This window comes from Rhinoderma darwinii, unplaced genomic scaffold (assembly GCF_050947455.1).
Source record: "Rhinoderma darwinii isolate aRhiDar2 unplaced genomic scaffold, aRhiDar2.hap1 Scaffold_2449, whole genome shotgun sequence".
Lineage (NCBI taxonomy): Eukaryota > Metazoa > Chordata > Amphibia > Anura > Rhinodermatidae > Rhinoderma > Rhinoderma darwinii.
Window position 1 is genome coordinate 1 of NW_027462748.1, and position 15,968 is coordinate 15,968.

The 15,968-nt window shown below is 42.0% G+C and overlaps 69 pseudogenes; all 69 read left to right on the plus strand.

The window, feature by feature from the left end:
• The first annotated feature begins 7 nt into the window (after nucleotides 1-7).
• On the plus strand, nucleotides 8-126 carry LOC142702739 (5S ribosomal RNA; annotated as a pseudogene).
• Nucleotides 127-193: 67 nt separating this feature from the next.
• On the plus strand, nucleotides 194-312 carry LOC142702806 (5S ribosomal RNA; annotated as a pseudogene).
• Nucleotides 313-379: 67 nt separating this feature from the next.
• On the plus strand, nucleotides 380-498 carry LOC142702787 (5S ribosomal RNA; annotated as a pseudogene).
• A 439-nt stretch (nucleotides 499-937) lies between these two features.
• LOC142702845 (5S ribosomal RNA) lies at nucleotides 938-1,056 on the plus strand (annotated as a pseudogene).
• A 439-nt stretch (nucleotides 1,057-1,495) lies between these two features.
• Nucleotides 1,496-1,614, plus strand: LOC142702795 (5S ribosomal RNA; annotated as a pseudogene).
• A 67-nt stretch (nucleotides 1,615-1,681) lies between these two features.
• Nucleotides 1,682-1,800, plus strand: LOC142702866 (5S ribosomal RNA; annotated as a pseudogene).
• A 67-nt stretch (nucleotides 1,801-1,867) lies between these two features.
• On the plus strand, nucleotides 1,868-1,986 carry LOC142702745 (5S ribosomal RNA; annotated as a pseudogene).
• A 67-nt stretch (nucleotides 1,987-2,053) lies between these two features.
• LOC142702847 (5S ribosomal RNA) lies at nucleotides 2,054-2,172 on the plus strand (annotated as a pseudogene).
• Nucleotides 2,173-2,425: 253 nt separating this feature from the next.
• LOC142702808 (5S ribosomal RNA) lies at nucleotides 2,426-2,544 on the plus strand (annotated as a pseudogene).
• A 67-nt stretch (nucleotides 2,545-2,611) lies between these two features.
• Nucleotides 2,612-2,730, plus strand: LOC142702802 (5S ribosomal RNA; annotated as a pseudogene).
• Nucleotides 2,731-2,797: 67 nt separating this feature from the next.
• On the plus strand, nucleotides 2,798-2,916 carry LOC142702848 (5S ribosomal RNA; annotated as a pseudogene).
• A 67-nt stretch (nucleotides 2,917-2,983) lies between these two features.
• On the plus strand, nucleotides 2,984-3,102 carry LOC142702788 (5S ribosomal RNA; annotated as a pseudogene).
• A 67-nt stretch (nucleotides 3,103-3,169) lies between these two features.
• LOC142702798 (5S ribosomal RNA) lies at nucleotides 3,170-3,288 on the plus strand (annotated as a pseudogene).
• Nucleotides 3,289-3,355: 67 nt separating this feature from the next.
• On the plus strand, nucleotides 3,356-3,474 carry LOC142702747 (5S ribosomal RNA; annotated as a pseudogene).
• Nucleotides 3,475-3,541: 67 nt separating this feature from the next.
• LOC142702781 (5S ribosomal RNA) lies at nucleotides 3,542-3,660 on the plus strand (annotated as a pseudogene).
• A 67-nt stretch (nucleotides 3,661-3,727) lies between these two features.
• On the plus strand, nucleotides 3,728-3,846 carry LOC142702793 (5S ribosomal RNA; annotated as a pseudogene).
• A 67-nt stretch (nucleotides 3,847-3,913) lies between these two features.
• LOC142702737 (5S ribosomal RNA) lies at nucleotides 3,914-4,032 on the plus strand (annotated as a pseudogene).
• A 67-nt stretch (nucleotides 4,033-4,099) lies between these two features.
• LOC142702849 (5S ribosomal RNA) lies at nucleotides 4,100-4,218 on the plus strand (annotated as a pseudogene).
• Nucleotides 4,219-4,657: 439 nt separating this feature from the next.
• LOC142702820 (5S ribosomal RNA) lies at nucleotides 4,658-4,776 on the plus strand (annotated as a pseudogene).
• Nucleotides 4,777-4,843: 67 nt separating this feature from the next.
• LOC142702827 (5S ribosomal RNA) lies at nucleotides 4,844-4,962 on the plus strand (annotated as a pseudogene).
• A 67-nt stretch (nucleotides 4,963-5,029) lies between these two features.
• On the plus strand, nucleotides 5,030-5,148 carry LOC142702850 (5S ribosomal RNA; annotated as a pseudogene).
• Nucleotides 5,149-5,215: 67 nt separating this feature from the next.
• LOC142702803 (5S ribosomal RNA) lies at nucleotides 5,216-5,334 on the plus strand (annotated as a pseudogene).
• Nucleotides 5,335-5,401: 67 nt separating this feature from the next.
• Nucleotides 5,402-5,520, plus strand: LOC142702837 (5S ribosomal RNA; annotated as a pseudogene).
• Nucleotides 5,521-5,587: 67 nt separating this feature from the next.
• On the plus strand, nucleotides 5,588-5,706 carry LOC142702852 (5S ribosomal RNA; annotated as a pseudogene).
• A 67-nt stretch (nucleotides 5,707-5,773) lies between these two features.
• On the plus strand, nucleotides 5,774-5,892 carry LOC142702800 (5S ribosomal RNA; annotated as a pseudogene).
• Nucleotides 5,893-5,959: 67 nt separating this feature from the next.
• LOC142702838 (5S ribosomal RNA) lies at nucleotides 5,960-6,078 on the plus strand (annotated as a pseudogene).
• Nucleotides 6,079-6,145: 67 nt separating this feature from the next.
• LOC142702817 (5S ribosomal RNA) lies at nucleotides 6,146-6,264 on the plus strand (annotated as a pseudogene).
• Nucleotides 6,265-6,331: 67 nt separating this feature from the next.
• Nucleotides 6,332-6,450, plus strand: LOC142702853 (5S ribosomal RNA; annotated as a pseudogene).
• A 253-nt stretch (nucleotides 6,451-6,703) lies between these two features.
• Nucleotides 6,704-6,822, plus strand: LOC142702821 (5S ribosomal RNA; annotated as a pseudogene).
• A 67-nt stretch (nucleotides 6,823-6,889) lies between these two features.
• Nucleotides 6,890-7,008, plus strand: LOC142702733 (5S ribosomal RNA; annotated as a pseudogene).
• A 67-nt stretch (nucleotides 7,009-7,075) lies between these two features.
• Nucleotides 7,076-7,194, plus strand: LOC142702741 (5S ribosomal RNA; annotated as a pseudogene).
• Nucleotides 7,195-7,261: 67 nt separating this feature from the next.
• LOC142702843 (5S ribosomal RNA) lies at nucleotides 7,262-7,380 on the plus strand (annotated as a pseudogene).
• A 67-nt stretch (nucleotides 7,381-7,447) lies between these two features.
• Nucleotides 7,448-7,566, plus strand: LOC142702804 (5S ribosomal RNA; annotated as a pseudogene).
• A 67-nt stretch (nucleotides 7,567-7,633) lies between these two features.
• On the plus strand, nucleotides 7,634-7,752 carry LOC142702839 (5S ribosomal RNA; annotated as a pseudogene).
• Nucleotides 7,753-7,819: 67 nt separating this feature from the next.
• LOC142702855 (5S ribosomal RNA) lies at nucleotides 7,820-7,938 on the plus strand (annotated as a pseudogene).
• A 67-nt stretch (nucleotides 7,939-8,005) lies between these two features.
• On the plus strand, nucleotides 8,006-8,124 carry LOC142702784 (5S ribosomal RNA; annotated as a pseudogene).
• Nucleotides 8,125-8,377: 253 nt separating this feature from the next.
• LOC142702812 (5S ribosomal RNA) lies at nucleotides 8,378-8,496 on the plus strand (annotated as a pseudogene).
• Nucleotides 8,497-8,749: 253 nt separating this feature from the next.
• On the plus strand, nucleotides 8,750-8,868 carry LOC142702770 (5S ribosomal RNA; annotated as a pseudogene).
• Nucleotides 8,869-8,935: 67 nt separating this feature from the next.
• LOC142702738 (5S ribosomal RNA) lies at nucleotides 8,936-9,054 on the plus strand (annotated as a pseudogene).
• A 67-nt stretch (nucleotides 9,055-9,121) lies between these two features.
• On the plus strand, nucleotides 9,122-9,240 carry LOC142702828 (5S ribosomal RNA; annotated as a pseudogene).
• A 67-nt stretch (nucleotides 9,241-9,307) lies between these two features.
• LOC142702782 (5S ribosomal RNA) lies at nucleotides 9,308-9,426 on the plus strand (annotated as a pseudogene).
• A 67-nt stretch (nucleotides 9,427-9,493) lies between these two features.
• On the plus strand, nucleotides 9,494-9,612 carry LOC142702856 (5S ribosomal RNA; annotated as a pseudogene).
• Nucleotides 9,613-9,865: 253 nt separating this feature from the next.
• LOC142702822 (5S ribosomal RNA) lies at nucleotides 9,866-9,984 on the plus strand (annotated as a pseudogene).
• Nucleotides 9,985-10,051: 67 nt separating this feature from the next.
• LOC142702831 (5S ribosomal RNA) lies at nucleotides 10,052-10,170 on the plus strand (annotated as a pseudogene).
• Nucleotides 10,171-10,237: 67 nt separating this feature from the next.
• LOC142702746 (5S ribosomal RNA) lies at nucleotides 10,238-10,356 on the plus strand (annotated as a pseudogene).
• Nucleotides 10,357-10,423: 67 nt separating this feature from the next.
• On the plus strand, nucleotides 10,424-10,542 carry LOC142702857 (5S ribosomal RNA; annotated as a pseudogene).
• Nucleotides 10,543-10,609: 67 nt separating this feature from the next.
• Nucleotides 10,610-10,728, plus strand: LOC142702801 (5S ribosomal RNA; annotated as a pseudogene).
• A 67-nt stretch (nucleotides 10,729-10,795) lies between these two features.
• On the plus strand, nucleotides 10,796-10,914 carry LOC142702841 (5S ribosomal RNA; annotated as a pseudogene).
• A 67-nt stretch (nucleotides 10,915-10,981) lies between these two features.
• Nucleotides 10,982-11,100, plus strand: LOC142702772 (5S ribosomal RNA; annotated as a pseudogene).
• A 253-nt stretch (nucleotides 11,101-11,353) lies between these two features.
• Nucleotides 11,354-11,472, plus strand: LOC142702826 (5S ribosomal RNA; annotated as a pseudogene).
• A 67-nt stretch (nucleotides 11,473-11,539) lies between these two features.
• On the plus strand, nucleotides 11,540-11,658 carry LOC142702767 (5S ribosomal RNA; annotated as a pseudogene).
• Nucleotides 11,659-11,725: 67 nt separating this feature from the next.
• Nucleotides 11,726-11,844, plus strand: LOC142702858 (5S ribosomal RNA; annotated as a pseudogene).
• Nucleotides 11,845-11,911: 67 nt separating this feature from the next.
• Nucleotides 11,912-12,030, plus strand: LOC142702776 (5S ribosomal RNA; annotated as a pseudogene).
• A 67-nt stretch (nucleotides 12,031-12,097) lies between these two features.
• On the plus strand, nucleotides 12,098-12,216 carry LOC142702859 (5S ribosomal RNA; annotated as a pseudogene).
• A 415-nt stretch (nucleotides 12,217-12,631) lies between these two features.
• Nucleotides 12,632-12,750, plus strand: LOC142702773 (5S ribosomal RNA; annotated as a pseudogene).
• Nucleotides 12,751-12,817: 67 nt separating this feature from the next.
• On the plus strand, nucleotides 12,818-12,936 carry LOC142702860 (5S ribosomal RNA; annotated as a pseudogene).
• Nucleotides 12,937-13,003: 67 nt separating this feature from the next.
• Nucleotides 13,004-13,122, plus strand: LOC142702861 (5S ribosomal RNA; annotated as a pseudogene).
• A 67-nt stretch (nucleotides 13,123-13,189) lies between these two features.
• On the plus strand, nucleotides 13,190-13,308 carry LOC142702777 (5S ribosomal RNA; annotated as a pseudogene).
• A 439-nt stretch (nucleotides 13,309-13,747) lies between these two features.
• Nucleotides 13,748-13,866, plus strand: LOC142702756 (5S ribosomal RNA; annotated as a pseudogene).
• Nucleotides 13,867-13,933: 67 nt separating this feature from the next.
• Nucleotides 13,934-14,052, plus strand: LOC142702805 (5S ribosomal RNA; annotated as a pseudogene).
• Nucleotides 14,053-14,119: 67 nt separating this feature from the next.
• On the plus strand, nucleotides 14,120-14,238 carry LOC142702814 (5S ribosomal RNA; annotated as a pseudogene).
• A 67-nt stretch (nucleotides 14,239-14,305) lies between these two features.
• LOC142702816 (5S ribosomal RNA) lies at nucleotides 14,306-14,424 on the plus strand (annotated as a pseudogene).
• Nucleotides 14,425-14,491: 67 nt separating this feature from the next.
• LOC142702823 (5S ribosomal RNA) lies at nucleotides 14,492-14,610 on the plus strand (annotated as a pseudogene).
• A 253-nt stretch (nucleotides 14,611-14,863) lies between these two features.
• Nucleotides 14,864-14,982, plus strand: LOC142702786 (5S ribosomal RNA; annotated as a pseudogene).
• Nucleotides 14,983-15,049: 67 nt separating this feature from the next.
• Nucleotides 15,050-15,168, plus strand: LOC142702761 (5S ribosomal RNA; annotated as a pseudogene).
• A 67-nt stretch (nucleotides 15,169-15,235) lies between these two features.
• LOC142702863 (5S ribosomal RNA) lies at nucleotides 15,236-15,354 on the plus strand (annotated as a pseudogene).
• Nucleotides 15,355-15,421: 67 nt separating this feature from the next.
• LOC142702864 (5S ribosomal RNA) lies at nucleotides 15,422-15,540 on the plus strand (annotated as a pseudogene).
• Nucleotides 15,541-15,607: 67 nt separating this feature from the next.
• On the plus strand, nucleotides 15,608-15,726 carry LOC142702753 (5S ribosomal RNA; annotated as a pseudogene).
• A 67-nt stretch (nucleotides 15,727-15,793) lies between these two features.
• Nucleotides 15,794-15,912, plus strand: LOC142702769 (5S ribosomal RNA; annotated as a pseudogene).
• Nucleotides 15,913-15,968: the final 56 nt, after the last annotated feature.

Below are 15,968 nucleotides of genomic sequence, written 5' to 3' on the forward strand. Positions count from 1 at the left end.
ATTTAATGTCAATGGCCATTCTAAGCTGAATGTGCCTGCTCTCGTCAGATCGCAGAAGTTACACAGCTTAAGGCTTCGCTAGTACCAGTGTGGGAGACTGTCTGGGAATCCGTGGTGCGGTTGACTTTTTATTATGTCGTTTAGATTTTGTTTCACAATCGATTAAAAAGGACTATGGATTAAAGCATTTAATGTTAATGGCCATTCTAAGCTGAATGTGCCTGCTCTCGTTAGATCGCAGAAGTTACACAGCTTAACGCCTCGCTAGTACCAGTGTGGGAGACTGTCTGGGAATCCGTGGTGCGGTTGACTTTTTATTATGTCGCTTCGATTTTGTTTCACAATAGATTAAATAGGACTATGGATTAAAGCATTTAACGTCAATGGCCATTCTAAGCTGAATGTGCCTGCTCTGGTCAGAACGCAGAAGTTACACAGCTTAAGGCCTCGCTAGTACCAGTGTGGGAGACTGTCTGGGAATCCGTGGTGCGGTTGAATTTTTATTATGTCGTTTAGATTTTGTTTCACAATCGATTAAAAAGGACTATGGATTAAAGCCTTTAATGTCAATGGCCATTCTAAGGTGAATGTCCCTGCTCTCGTTAGATCGCAGAAGTTACACAGCTTAACGCCTCGCTAGTACCAGTGTGGGAGACTGTCTGGGAATCCGTGGTGCGGTTGACTTTGTATTATGTCGTTTAGATTTTGTTTCACAATCGATTAAAAAGGACTATGGATTAAAGCATTTAATGTCAATGGCCATTCTAAGCTGAATGTGCCTGCTCTCGTTAGATCGAAGAAGTTACACAGCTTAACGCCTCGCTAGTACCAGTGTGGGAGACTGTCTGGGAATCCGTGGTGCGGTTGAATTTTTATTATGTCGTTTAGATTTTGTTTCACAATCGATTAAAAAGGACTATGGATTAAAGCATTTAATGTCAATGGCCATTCTAAGCTGAATGTGCCTGCTCTCGTTAGATCGCAGAAGTTACACAGCTTAAGGCCTCGCTAGTACCAGTGTGGGAGACTGTCTGGGAATCCGTGGTGCGGTTGACTTTTTATTATGTTGGTTAGATTTTGTTTCACAATAGATTAAATAGGACTATGGATTAACGCTTTTAATGTCAATGGCCGTTCTAAGCTGAATGTGACTGCTCTCGTCAGATCGCAGAAGTTACACAGCTTAAGGCCTCGCTAGTTCCAGTGTGGGAGACTGTCTGGGAATCTGTGGTGCGGTTGACTTTTTATTATGTCGTTTAGATTTTGTTTCACAATCGATTAAAAAGGACTATCGATTAAAGCATTTAATGTCAATGCCCATTCTAATCTGAATGTGCCTGCTCTCGTTAGATCGCAGAAGTTACACAGCTTAACGCCTCGCTAGTACCAGTGTGGGAGACTGTCTGGGAATCCGTGGTGCGGTTGACTTTTTATTATGTCGTTTAGATTTTGTTTAACAATCGATTAAAAAGGACTATGGATTAAAGCATTTAATGTCAATGGCCATTCTAAGCTGAATGTGCCTGCTCTCGTCAGATCGCAGAAGTTACACAGCTTAAGGCCTCGCTAGTACCAGTGTGGGAGACTGTCTGGGAATCCGTGGTGCGGTTGACTTTTTATTATGTCGTTTAGATTTTGTTTCACAATCGATTAAAAAGGACTATGGATTAAAGCATTTAATGTCAATGGCCATTCTAAGCTGAATGTGCCTGCTCTCGTCAGATCGCAGAAGTTACACAGCTTAAGGCCTCGCTAGTACCAGTGTGGGAGACTTTCTGGGAATCCGTGGTGCGGTTGACTTATTATTATGTTGTTTAGATTTTGTTTCACAATCGATTAAAAAGGACTATGGATTAAAGCATTTAATGTCAATGGCCATTCTAAGCTGAATGTGCCTGCTCTCGTCAGATCGCAGAAGTTACACAGCTTAAGGCCTCGCTAGTACCAGTGTGGGAGACTGTCTGGGAATCCGTGGTGCGGTTGAATTTTTATTATGTCGTTTAGATTTTGTTTCACAATCGATTAAAAAGGACTATGGATTAAAGCATTTAATGTCAATGGCCATTCTAAGCTGAATGTCCCTGCTCTCGTCAGATCGCAGAAGTTACACAGCTTAAGGCCTCGCTAGTACCAGTGTGGGAGACTGTCTGGGAATCCGTGGTGCGGTTGACTTTTTATTATGTCGTTTAGATTTTGTTTCACAATCGATTAAAAAGGACTATGGATTAAAGCATTTAATGTCAATGGCCATTCTAAGCTGAATGTGCCTTCTCTCGTCAGATCGCAGAAGTTACACAGCTTATGCCCTCGCTAGTACCAGTGTGGGAGACTGTCTGGGAATCCGTGGTGCGGTTGACTTATTATTATGTTGTTTAGATTTTGTTTCACAATCGATTAAAAAGGACTATGGATTAAAGCATTTAATGTCAATGGCCATTCTAAGCTGAATGTGCCTGCTCTCGTCAGATCGCAGAAGTTACACAGCTTAAGGCCTCGCTAGTACCAGTGTGGGAGACTGTCTGGGAATCCGTGGTGCGGTTGACTTTTTATTATGTCGTTTAGATTTTGTTTCACAATAGATTAAATAGGACTATGGATTAAAGCATTTAAAGTCAATGGCCATTCTAAGCTGAATGTGCCTTCTCTCGTCAGAACGCAGAAGTTACACAGCTTAAGGCCTCGCTAGTACCAGTGTGGGAGACTGTCTGGGAATCCGTGGTGCGGTTGAATTTTTATTATGTCGTTTAGATTTTGTTTCACAATCGATTAAAAAGGACTATGGATTAAAGCATTTAATGTCAATGGCCATTCTAAGCTGAATGTCCCTGCTCTCGTCAGATCGCAGAAGTTACACAGCTTAAGGCCTCGCTAGTACCAGTGTGGGAGACTGTCTGGGAATCCGTGGTGCGGTTGACTTTTTATTATGTCGTTTAGATTTTGTTTCACAATAGATGAAATAGGACTATGGATTAAAGCATTTAACGTCAATGGCCATTCTAAGCTGAATGTGCCTGCTCTGGTCAGAACGCAGAAGTTACACAGCTTAAGGCCTCGCTAGTACCAGTGTGGGAGACTGTCTGGGAATCCGTGGTGCGGTTGAATTTTTATTATGTCGTTTAGATTTTGTTTCACAATCGATTAAAAAGGACTATGGATTAAAGCCTTTAATGTCAATGGCCATTCTAAGCTGAATGTCCCTGCTCTCGTTAGATCGCAGAAGTTACACAGCTTAACGCCTCGCTAGTACCAGTGTGGGAGACTGTCTGGGAATCCGTGGTGCGGTTGACTTTTTATTATGTCGTTTAGATTTTGTTTCACAATAGATTAAATAGGACTATGGATTAAAGCATTTAACGTCAATGGCCATTCTAAGCTGAATGTGCCTGCTCTCGTCAGATCGCAGAAGTTACACAGCTTAAGGCCTCGCTAGTACCAGTGTGGGAGACTGTCTGGGAATCCGTGGTGCGGTTGAATTTTTATTATGTCGTTTAGATTTTGTTTCACAATCGATTAAAAAGGACTATGGATTAAAGCATTTTATGTCAATGGCCATTCTAAGCTGAATGTCCCTGCTTTCGTCAGATCGCAGAAGTTACACAGCTTAAGGCCTCGCTAGTACCAGTGTGGGAGACTGTCTGGGAATCCGTGGTGCGGTTGCCTTTTTATTATGTCGTTTAGATTTTGTTTCACAATCGATTAAAAAGGACTATGGATTAAAGCATTTACTGTCAATGGCCATTCTTAGCTGAATGTGCCTGCTCTCGTTAGATCGCAGAAGTTACACAGCTTAACGCCTCGCTAGTACCAGTGTGGGAGACTGTCTGGGAATCCGTGGTGCGGTTGACTTTTTATTATGTCGATTAGATTTTTTTTCACAATAGATTAAATAGGACTATGGATTAAAGCATTTAACGTCAATGGCCATTCTAAGCTGAATGTGCCTGCTCTCGTCAGAACGCAGAAGTTACACAGCTTAAGGCCTCGCTAGTACCAGTGTGGGAGACTGTCTGGGAATCCGTGGTGCGGTTAACTTTTTATTATGTCGTTTAGATTTTGTTTCACAATCGATTAAAAAAGACTATGGATTAAAGCATTTAATGTCAATGGCCATTCTAAGCTGAATGTCCCTGCTCTCGTCAGATCGCAGAAGTTACACAGCTTAAGGCCTCGCTAGTACCAGTGTGGGAGACTGTCTGGGAATCCGTGGTGCGGTTGACTTTTTATTATGTTGGTTAGATTTTGTTTCACAATAGATTAAATAGGACTATGGATTAAGGCTTTTAATGTCAATGGCCATTCCAAGCTGAATGTGACTTCTCTCGTCAGATCGCAGAAGTTACACAGCTTAAGGCCTCGCTAGTTCCAGTGTGGGAGACTGTCTGGGAATCTGTGGTGCGGTTGACTTTTTATTATGTCGTTTAGATTTTGTTTCACAATCGATTAAAAAGGACTATGGATTAAAGCATTTAATGTCAATGGCCATTCTAAGCTGAATGTGCCTGCTCTCGTTAGAGCGCAGAAGTTACACAGCTTAACGCCTCGCTAGTACTAGTGTGGGAGACTGTCTGGAAATCCGTGGTGCGGTTGACTTTTTATTATGTCGTTTAGATTTTGTTTCACAATCGATTAAAAAGGACTATGGATTAAAGCATTTAATGTCAATGGCCATTCTAAGCTGAATGTGCCTGCTCTCGTCAGATCGCAGAAGTTACACAGCTTAAGGCCTCGCTAGTACCAGTGTGGGAGACTGTCTGGGAATCCGTGGTGCGGTTGACTTTTTATTATGTCGTTTAGATTTTGTTTCACAATCGATTAAAAAGGACTATGGATTAAAGCATTTAATGTCAATGGCCATTCTAAGCTGAATGTGCCTGCTCTCGTCAGATCGCAGAAGTTACACAGCTTAAGGCCTCGCTAGTACCAGTGTGGGAGACTGTCTGGGAATCCGTGGTGCGGTTGACTTATTATTATGTTGTTTAGATTTTGTTTCACAATCGATTAAAAAGGACTATGGATTAAAGCATTTAATGTCAATGGCCATTCTAAGCTGAATGTCCCTGCTCTCGTCAGATCGCAGAAGTTACACAGCTTAAGGCCTCGCTAGTACCAGTGTGGGAGACTGTCTGGGAATCCGTGGTGCGGTTGACTTTTTATTATGTCGTTTAGATTTTGTTTCACAATAGATTAAATAGGACTATGGATTAAAGCATTTAACGTCAATGGCCATTCTAAGCTGAATGTGCCTTCTCTCGTCAGAACGCAGAAGTTACACAGCTTAAGGCCTCGCTAGTACCAGTGTGGGAGACTGTCTGGGAATCCGTGGTGCGGTTGAATTTTTATTATGTCGTTTAGATTTTGTTTCACAATCGATTAAAAAGGACTATGGATTAAAGCATTTAATGTCAATTGCCATTCTAAGCTGAATGTCCCTGCTCTCGTCAGATCGCAGAAGTTACACAGCTTAAGGCCTCGCTAGTACCAGTGTGGGAGACTGTCTGGGAATCCGTGGTGCGGTTGACTTTTTATTATGTTGGTTAGATTTTGTTTCACAATAGATTAAAAAGGACTATGGATTAAAGCATTTAATGTCAATGGCCATTCTAAGCTGAATGTCCCTGCTCTCGTCAGATCGCAGAAGTTACACAGCTTAAGGCCTCGCTAGTACCAGTGTGGGAGACTGTCTGGGAATCCGTGGTGCGGTTGACTTTTTATTATGTCGTTTAGATTTTGTTTCACAATAGATTAAATAGGACTATGGATTAAAGCATTTAACGTCAATGGCCATTCTAAGCTGAATGTGCCTTCTCTCGTCAGAACGCAGAAGTTACACAGCTTAAGGCCTCGCTAGTACCAGTGTGGGAGACTGTCTGGGAATCCGTGGTGCGGTTGAATTTTTATTATGTCGTTTAGATTTTGTTTCACAATCGATTAAAAAGGACTATGGATTAAAGCATTTAATGTCAATTGCCATTCTAAGCTGAATGTCCCTGCTCTCGTCAGATCGCAGAAGTTACACAGCTTAAGGCCTCGCTAGTACCAGTGTGGGAGACTGTCTGGGAATCCGTGGTGCGGTTGACTTTTTATTATGTCGTTTAGATTTTGTTTCACAATCGATTAAAAAGGACTATGGATTAAAGCATTTAATGTCAATGGCCATTCTAAGCTGAATGTGCCTTCTCTCGTCAGATCGCAGAAGTTACACAGCTTAAGGCCTCGCTAGTACCAGTGTGGGAGACTGTCTGGGAATCCGTGGTGCGGTTAACTTTTTATTATGTCGTTTAGATTTTGTTTCACAATCGATTAAAAAAGACTATGGATTAAAGCATTTAACGTCAATGGCCATTCTAAGCTGAATGTCCCTGCTCTCGTCAGATCGCAGAAGTTACACAGCTTAAGGCCTCGCTAGTACCAGTGTGGGAGACTGTCTGGGAATCCGTGGTGCGGTTGACTTTTTATTATGTTGGTTAGATTTTGTTTCACAATAGATTAAATAGGACTATGGATTAAGGCTTTTAATGTCAATGGCCATTCTAAGCTGAATGTGACTTCTCTGGTCAGATCGCAGAAGTTACACAGCTTAAGGCCTCGCTAGTTCCAGTGTGGGAGACTGTCTGGGAATCTGTGGTGCGGTTGACTTTTTATTATGTCGTTTAGATTTTGTTTCACAATCGATTAAAAAGGACTATGGATTAAAGCATTTAATGTCAATGGCCATTCTAAGCTGAATGTGCCTGCTCTCGTTAGATCGCAGAAGTTACACAGCTTAACGCCTCGCTAGTACTAGTGTGGGAGACTGTCTGGAAATCCGTGGTGCGGTTGACTTTTTATTATGTCGTTTAGATTTTGTTTCACAATCGATTAAAAAGGACTATGGATTAAAGCATTTAATGTCAATGGCCATTCTAAGCTGAATGTGCCTGCTCTCGTCAGATCGCAGAAGTTACACAGCTTAAGGCCTCGCTAGTACCAGTGTGGGAGACTGTCTGGGAATCCGTGGTGTGGTTGACTTTTTATTATGTCGTTTAGATTTTGTTTCACAATCGATTAAAAAGGACTATGGATTAAAGCATTTAATGTCAATGGCCATTCTAAGCTGAATGTGCCTGCTCTCGTCAGGTCGCAGAAGTTACACAGCTTAAGGCCTCGCTAGTACCAGTGTGGGAGACTGTCTGGGAATCCGTGGTGCGGTTGACTTATTATTATGTTGTTTAGATTTTGTTTCACAATCGATTAAAAAGGACTATGGATTAAAGCATTTAATGTCAATGGCCATTCTAAGCTGAATGTCCCTGCTCTCGTCAGATCGCAGAAGTTACACAGCTTAAGGCCTCGCTAGTACTAGTGTGGGAGACTGTCTGGGAATCCGTGGTGCGGTTGACTTTTTATTATGTCGTTTAGATTTTGTTTCACAATAGATTAAATAGGACTATGGATTAAAGCATTTAACGTCAATGGCCATTCTAAGCTGAATGTGCCTTCTCTCGTCAGAACGCAGAAGTTACACAGCTTAAGGCCTCGCTAGTACCAGTGTGGGAGACTGTCTGGGAATCCGTGGTGCGGTTGAATTTTTATTATGTCGTTTAGATTTTGTTTCACAATCGATTAAAAAGGACTATGGATTAAAGCATTTAATGTCAATTGCCATTCTAAGCTGAATGTCCCTGCTCTCGTCAGATCGCAGAAGTTACACAGCTTAAGGCCTCGCTAGTACCAGTGTGGGAGACTGTCTGGGAATCCGTGGTGCGGTTGACTTTTTATTATGTCGTTTAGATTTTGTTTCACAATCGATTAAAAAGGACTATGGATTAAAGCATTTAATGTCAATGGCCATTCTAAGCTGAATGTCCCTGCTCTCGTCAGATCGCAGAAGTTACACAGCTTAAGGCCTCGCTAGTACCAGTGTGGGAGACTGTCTGGGAATCCGTGGTGCGGTTGACTTTTTATTACGTCGTTTAGATTTTGTTTCACAATCGATTAAAAAGGACTATGGATTAAAGCATTTAATGTCAATGGCCATTCTAAGCTGAATGTGCCTTCTCTCGTCAGATCGCAGAAGTTACACAGCTTAAGGCCTCGCTAGTACCAGTGTGGGAGACTGTCTGGGAAACCGTGGTGCGGTTGACTTTTTATTATGTCGTTTAGATTTTGTTTCACAATCGATTAAAAAGGACTATGGATTAAAGCATTTAATGTCAATGGCCATCCTAAGCTGAATGTCAATGCTCTCGGCAGATCGCAGAAGTTACACAGCTTAAGGCCTCGCTAGTACCAGTGTGGGAGACTGTCTGGGAATCCGTGGAGCGGTTGACTTTTTATTACGTCGTTTAGATTTTGTTTCACAATCGATTAAAAAGGACTATGGATTAAAGCATTTAATGTCAATGGCCATTCTAAGCTGAATGTGCCTTCTCTCGTCAGATCGCAGAAGTTACACAGCTTAAGGCCTCGCTAGTACCAGTGTGGGAGACTATCTGAGAATCCGTGGTGCGGTTGACTTTTTATTATGTTGGTTAGATTTTGTTTCACAATAGATTAAATAGGACTATGGATTAAGGCTTTTAATGTCAATGGCCGTTCTAAGCTGAATGTGACTGCTCTCGTCAGATCGCAGAAGTTACACAGCTTAAGGCCTCGCTAGTTCCAGTGTGGGAGACTGTCTGGGAATCTGTGGTGCGGTTGACTTTTTATTATGTCGTTTAGATTTTGTTTCACAATCGATTAAAAAGGACTATGGATTAAAGCATTTAATGTCAATGGCCATTCTAAGCTGAATGTGCCTGCTCTCGTCAGATCGCAAAAGTTACACAGCTTAAGGCCTCGCTAGTACCAGTGTGGGAGACTGCCTGGGAATCCATGGTGCGGTTGACTTTTTATTATGTCGTTTAGATTTTGTTTCACAATCGATTAAAAAGGACTATGGATTAAAGCATTTAATGTCAATGGCCATTCTAAGCTGAATGTGCCTGCTCTCGTCAGATCGCAGAAGTTACACAGCTTAAGGCCTCGCTAGTACCAGTGTGGGAGACTGTCAGGGAATCCGTGGTGCGGTTGACTTATTATTATGTTGTTTAGATTTTGTTCCACAATCGATTAAAAAGGACTATGGATTAAAGCATTTAATGTCAATGGCCATTCTAAGCTGAATGTGCCTGCTCTCGTCAGATCGCAGAAGTTACACAGCTTAAGGCCTCGCTAGTACCAGTGTGGGAGACTGTCTGGGAATCCGTGGTGCGGTTGACTTTTTATTATGTCGATTAGATTTTTTTTCACAATAGATTAAATAGGACTATGGATTAAAGCATTTAACGTCAATGGCCATTCTAAGCTGAATGTGCCTGCTCTCGTCAGAACGCAGAAGTTACACAGCTTAAGGCCTCGCTAGTACCAGTGTGGGAGACTGTCTGGGAATCCGTAGTGCGGTTAACTTTTTATTATGTCGTTTAGATTTTGTTTCACAATCGATTAAAAAAGACTATGGATTAAAGCATTTAATGTCAATGGCCATTCTAAGCTGAATGTCCCTGCTCTCGTCAGATCGCAGAAGTTACACAGCTTAAGGCCTCGCTAGTACCAGTGTGGGAGACTGTCTGGGAATCCGTGGTGCGGTTGACTTTTTATTATGTTGGTTAGATTTTGTTTCACAATAGATTAAATAGGACTATGGATTAAGGCTTTTAATGTCAATGGCCATTCTAAGCTGAATGTGACTTCTCTCGTCAGATCGCAGAAGTTACACAGCTTAAGGCCTCGCTAGTTCCAGTGTGGGAGACTGTCTGGGAATCTGTGGTGCGGTTGACTTTTTATTATGTCGTTTAGATTTTGTTTCACAATCGATTAAAAAGGACTATGGATTAAAGCATTTAATGTCAATGGCCATTCTAAGCTGAATGTGCCTGCTCTCGTTAGATCGCAGAAGTTACACAGCTTAACGCCTCGCTAGTACTAGTGTGGGAGACTGTCTGGAAATCCGTGGTGCGGTTGACTTTTTATTATGTCGTTTAGATTTTGTTTCACAATCGATTAAAAAGGACTATGGATTAAAGCATTTAATGTCAATGGCCATTCTAAGCTGAATGTGCCTGCTCTCGTCAGATCGCAGAAGTTACACAGCTTAAGGCCTCGCTAGTACCAGTGTGGGAGACTGTCTGGGAATCCGTGGTGCGGTTGACTTTTTATTATGTCGTTTAGATTTTGTTTCACAATCGATTAAAAAGGACTATGGATTAAAGCATTTAATGTCAATGGCCATTCTAAGCTGAATGTGCCTGCTCTCGTCAGATCGCAGAAGTTACACAGCTTAAGGCCTCGCTAGTACCAGTGTGGGAGACTGTCTGGGAATCCGTGGTGCGGTTGACTTATTATTATGTTGTTTAGATTTTGTTTCACAATCGATTAAAAAGGACTATGGATTAAAGCATTTAATGTCAATGGCCATTCTAAGCTGAATGTCCCTGCTCTCGTCAGATCGCAGAAGTTACACAGCTTAAGGCCTCGCTAGTACCAGTGTGGGAGACTGTCTGGGAATCCGTGGTGCGGTTGACTTTTTATTATGTCGTTTAGATTTTGTTTCACAATAGATTAAATAGGACTATGGATTAAAGCATTTAACGTCAATGGCCATTCTAAGCTGAATGTGCCTTCTCTCGTCAGAACGCAGAAGTTACACAGCTTAAGGCCTCGCTAGTACCAGTGTGGGAGACTGTCTGGGAATCCGTGGTGCGGTTGAATTTTTATTATGTCGTTTAGATTTTGTTTCACAATCGATTAAAAAGGACTATGGATTAAAGCATTTAATGTCAATTGCCATTCTAAGCTGAATGTCCCTGCTCTCGTCAGATCGCAGAAGTTACACAGCTTAAGGCCTCGCTAGTACCAGTGTGGGAGACTGTCTGGGAATCCGTGGTGCGGTTGACTTTTTATTATGTCGTTTAGATTTTGTTTCACAATCGATTAAAAAGGACTATGGATTAAAGCTTTTAATGTCAATGGCCATTCTAAGCTGAATGTCCCTGCTCTCGTCAGATCGCAGAAGTTACACAGCTTAAGGCCTCGCTAGTACCAGTGTGGGAGACTGTCTGGGAATCCGTGGTGCGGGTGACTTTTTATTACGTCGTTTAGATTTTGTTTCACAATCGATTAAAAAGGACTATGGATTAAAGCATTTAATGTCAATGGCCATTCTAAGCTGAATGTCAATGCTCTCGGCAGATCGCAGAAGTTACACAGCTTAAGGCCTCGCTAGTACCAGTGTGGGAGACTGTCAGGGAATCCGTGGTGCGGTTGACTTATTATTATGTTGTTTAGATTTTGTTTCACAATCGATTAAAAAGGACTATGGATTAAAGCATTTAATGTCAATGGCCATTCTAAGCTGAATGTGCCTTCTCTCGTCAGATCGCAGAAGTTACACAGCTTAAAGCCTCGCTAGTACCAGTGTGGGAGACTGTCTGGGAATCCGTGGTGCGGTTGACTTATTATTATGTTGTTTAGATTTTGTTTCACAATCGATTAAAAAGGACTATGGATTAAAGCATTTAATGTCAATTGCCATTCTAAGCTGAATGTCCCTGCTCTCGTCAGATCGCACAAGTTACACAGCTTAAGGCCTCGCTAGTACCAGTGTGGGAGACTGTCTGGGAATCCGTGGTGCGGTTGACTTTTTATTATGTCGTTTAGATTTTGTTTCACAATCGATTAAAAAGGACTATGGATTAAAGCATTTAATGTCAATGGCCATTCTAAGCTGAATGTCCCTGCTCTCGTCAGATCGCAGAAGTTACACAGCTTAAGGCCTCGCTAGTACCAGTGTGGGAGACTGTCTGGGAATCCGTGGTGCGGTTGACTTTTTATTACGTCGTTTAGATTTTGTTTCACGATCGATTAAAAAGGACTATGGATTAAAGCATTTAATGTCAATGGCCATTCTAAGCTGAATGTGCCTTCTCTCGTCAGATCGCAGAAGTTACACAGCTTAAGGCCTCGCTAGTACCAGTGTGGGAGACTGTCTGGGAATCCGTGGTGCGGTTGACTTTTTATTATGTCGTTTAGATTTTGTTTCACAATCGATTAAAAAGGACTATGGATTAAAGCATTTAATGTCAATGGCCATTCTAAGCTGAATGTCCCTGCTCTCGTCAGATCGCAGAAGTTACACAGCTTAAGGCCTCGCTAGTACCAGTGTGGGAGACTGTCTGGGAATCCGTGGTGCGGTTGACTTTTTATTATGTCGTTTAGATTTTGTTTCACAATCGATTAAAAAGGACTATGGATTAAAGCATTGAATGTCCCTGCCCTTGTCAGATCGCAGAAGTTACACAGCTTAAGGCCTCGCTAGTACCAGTGTGGGAGACTGTCTGGGAATCCGTGGTGCGGTTGACTTTTTATTACGTCGTTTAGATTTTGTTTCACAATCGATTAAAAAGGACTATGGATTAAAGCATTTAATGTCAATGGCCATTCTAAGCTGAATGTGCCTTCTCTCGTCAGATCGCAGAAGTTACCCAGTTTAAGGCCTCGCTAGTACCAGTGTGGGAGACTGTCTGGGAATCCGTGGTGCGGTTGCCTTTTTATTATGTCGTTTAGATTTTGTTTCACAATCGATTAAAAAGGACTATGGATTAAAGCATTTAATGTCAATGGCCATTCTAAGCTGAATGTGCCTTCTCTCGTCAGATCGCAGAAGTTACACAGCTTAAGGCCTCGCTAGTACCAGTGTGGGAGACTGTCTGGGAATCCGTGGTGCGGTTGACTTTTTATTATGTCGTTTAGATTTTGTTTCACAATCGATTAAAAAGGACTATGGATTAAAGCATTTAATGTCAATGGCCATTCTAAGCTGAATGTCCCTGCTCTCGTCAGATCGCAGAAGTTACACAGCTTAAGGCCTCGCTAGTACCAGTGTGGGAGACTGTCTGGGAATCCGTGGTGCGGTTGACTTTTTATTATGTCGTTTAGATTTTGTTTCACAATCGATTAAAAAGGACTATGGATTAAAGCATTTAATGTCAATGGCCATTCTAAGCTGAATGTCCCTGCTCTCGTCAGATCGCAGAAGTTACACAGCTTAAGGCCTCGCTAGTACCAGTGTGGGAGACTGTCTGGGAATCCGTGGTGCGGTTGACTTTTTATTACGTCGTTTAGATTTTGTTTCACAATCGATTAAAAAGGACTATGGATTAAAGCATTTAATGTCAATGGCCATTCTAAGCTGAATGTGCCTTCTCTCGTCAGATCGCAGAAGTTACACAGCTTAAGGCCTCGCTAGTACCAGTGTGGGAGACTGTCTGGGAATCCGTGGTGCGGTTGACTTTTTATTATGTCGTTTAGATTTTGTTTCACAATCGATTAAAAAGGACTATGGATTAAAGCATTTAATGTCAATGGCCATTCTAAGCTGAATGTCAATGCTCTCGGCAGATCGCAGAAGTTACACAGCTTAAGGCCTCGCTAGTACCAGTGTGGGAGACTGTCTGGGAATCCGTGGTGCGGTTGACTTTTTATTATGTTGGTTAGATTTTGTTTCACAATAGATTAAATAGGACTATGGATTAAGGCTTTTAATGTCAATGGCCGTTCTAAGCTGAATGTGACTGCTCTCGTCAGATCGCAGAAGTTACACAGCTTAAGGCCTCGCTAGTTCCAGTGTGGGAGACTGTCTGGGAATCTGTGGTGCGGTTGACTTTTTATTATGTCGTTTAGATTTTGTTTCACAATCGATTAAAAAGGACTATGGATTAAAGCATTTAATGTCAATGGCCATTCTGAGCTGAATGTGCCTGCTCTCGTCAGATCGCAGAAGTTACACAGCTTAAGGCCTCGCTAGTACCAGTGTGGGAGACTGTCTGGGAATCCATGGTGCGGTTGACTTTTTATTATGTCGTTTAGATTTTGTTTCACAATCGATTAAAAAGGACTATGGATTAAAGCATTTAATGTCAATGGCCATTCTAAGCTGAATGTCCCTGCTTTCGTCAGATCGCAGAAGTTACACAGCTTAAAGCCTCGCTAGTACCAGTGTGGGAGACTGTCTGGGAATCCGTGGTGCGGTTGACTTTTTATTACGTCGTTTAGATTTTGTTTCACAATCGATTAAAAAGGACTATGGATTAAAGCATTTAATGTCAATGGCCGTTCTAAGCTGAATGTGCCTTCTCTCGTCAGATCGCAGAAGTTACACAGCTTAAGGCCTCGCTAGTACCAGTGTGGGAGACTGTCTGGGAATCCGTGGTGCGGTTGACTTTTTATTATGTCGTTTAGATTTTGTTTCACAATAGATTAAATAGGACTATGGATTAAAGCATTTAACGTCAATGGCCATTCTAAGCTGAATGTGCCTGCTCTGGTCAGAACGCAGAAGTTACACAGCTTAAGGCCTCGCTAGTTCCAGTGTGGGAGACTGTCTGGGAATCTGTGGTGCAGTTGACTTTTTATTATGTCGTTTAGATTTTGTTTCACAATCGATTAAAAAGGACTATCGATTAAGGTATTTAATGTCAATGGCCATTCTAAGCTGAATGTGCCTGCTCTCGTTAGTTCGCAGAAGTTACACAGCTTAACGCCTCGCTAGTACCAGTGTGGGAGACTGTCTGGGAATCCGTGGTGCGGTTGACTTTTTATTATGTCGTTTAGATTTTGTTTCACAATCGATTAAAAAGGACTATGGATTAAAGCATTTAATGTCAATGGACATTCTAAGCTGAATGTGCCTGCTCTCGTCAGATCGCAGAAGTTACACAGCTTAACGCCTCGCTAGTACCAGTGTGGGAGACTGTCTGGGAATCCGTGGTGCGGTTGAATTTTTATTATGTCGTTTAGATTTTGTTTCACAATCGATTAAAAAGGACTATGGATTAAAGCATTTGATGTCAATGGCCATTCTAAGCTGAATGTGCCTGCTCTCGTCAGATCGCAGAAGTTACACAGCTTAAGGCCTCGCTAGTACCAGTGTGGGAGACAGTCTGGGAATCCGTGGTGCGGTTGAATTTTTATTATGTCGTTTAGATTTTGTTTCACAATCGAATAAAAAGGACTATGGATTAAAGCATTTAATGTCAATGGCCATTCTAAGCTGAATGTCCCTGCTCTCTTCAGATCGCAGAAGTTACACAGCTTAAGGCCTCGCTAGTACCAGTGTGGGAAACTGTCTGGGAATCCGTGGTGCGGTTGACTTTTTATTATGTCGTTTAGATTTTGTTTCAAAATCGATTAAAAAGGACTATGGATTATAGCATTTAATGTCAATGGCCATTCTAAGCTGAATGTCCCTGCTCTCGTCAGATCGCAGAAGTTACACAGCTTAAGGCCTCGCTAGTACCAGTGTGGGAGACTGTCTGGGAATCCGTGGTGCGGTTGACTTTTTATTATGTCGTTTAGATTTTGTTTCACAATCGATTAAATAGGACTATGGATTAAAGCATTTAACGTCAATGGCCATTCTAAGCTGAATGTCCCTGCTCTCGTCAGATCGCAGAAGTTACACAGCTTAAGGCCTCGCTAGTACCAGTGTGGGAGACTGTCTGGGAATCCGTGGTGCGGTTGACTTTTTATTATGTCGTTTAGATTTTGTTTCACAATCGATTAAAAAGGACTATCGATTAAAGCACTTAATGTCAATGGCCATTCTAAGCTGAATGTGCCTGCTCTCGTCCGAACGCAGAAGTTACACAGCTTAAGGCCTCGCTAGTTCCAGTGTGGGAGACTGTCTGGGAATCTGTGGTGCGGTTGACTTTTTATTATGTCGTTTAGATTTTGTTTCACAATCGATTAAAAAGGACTATGGATTAAAGCATTTAATGTCAATGGCCATTCTAAGCTGAATGTGCCTGCTCTCATTAGATCGCAGAAGTTACACAGCTTAACGCCTCGCTAGTACCAGTGTGGGAGACTGTCTGGGAATCCGTGGTGCGGTTGACTTTTTATTATGTCGTTTAGATTTTGTTTCACAATCGATTAAAAAGGACTATGGATTA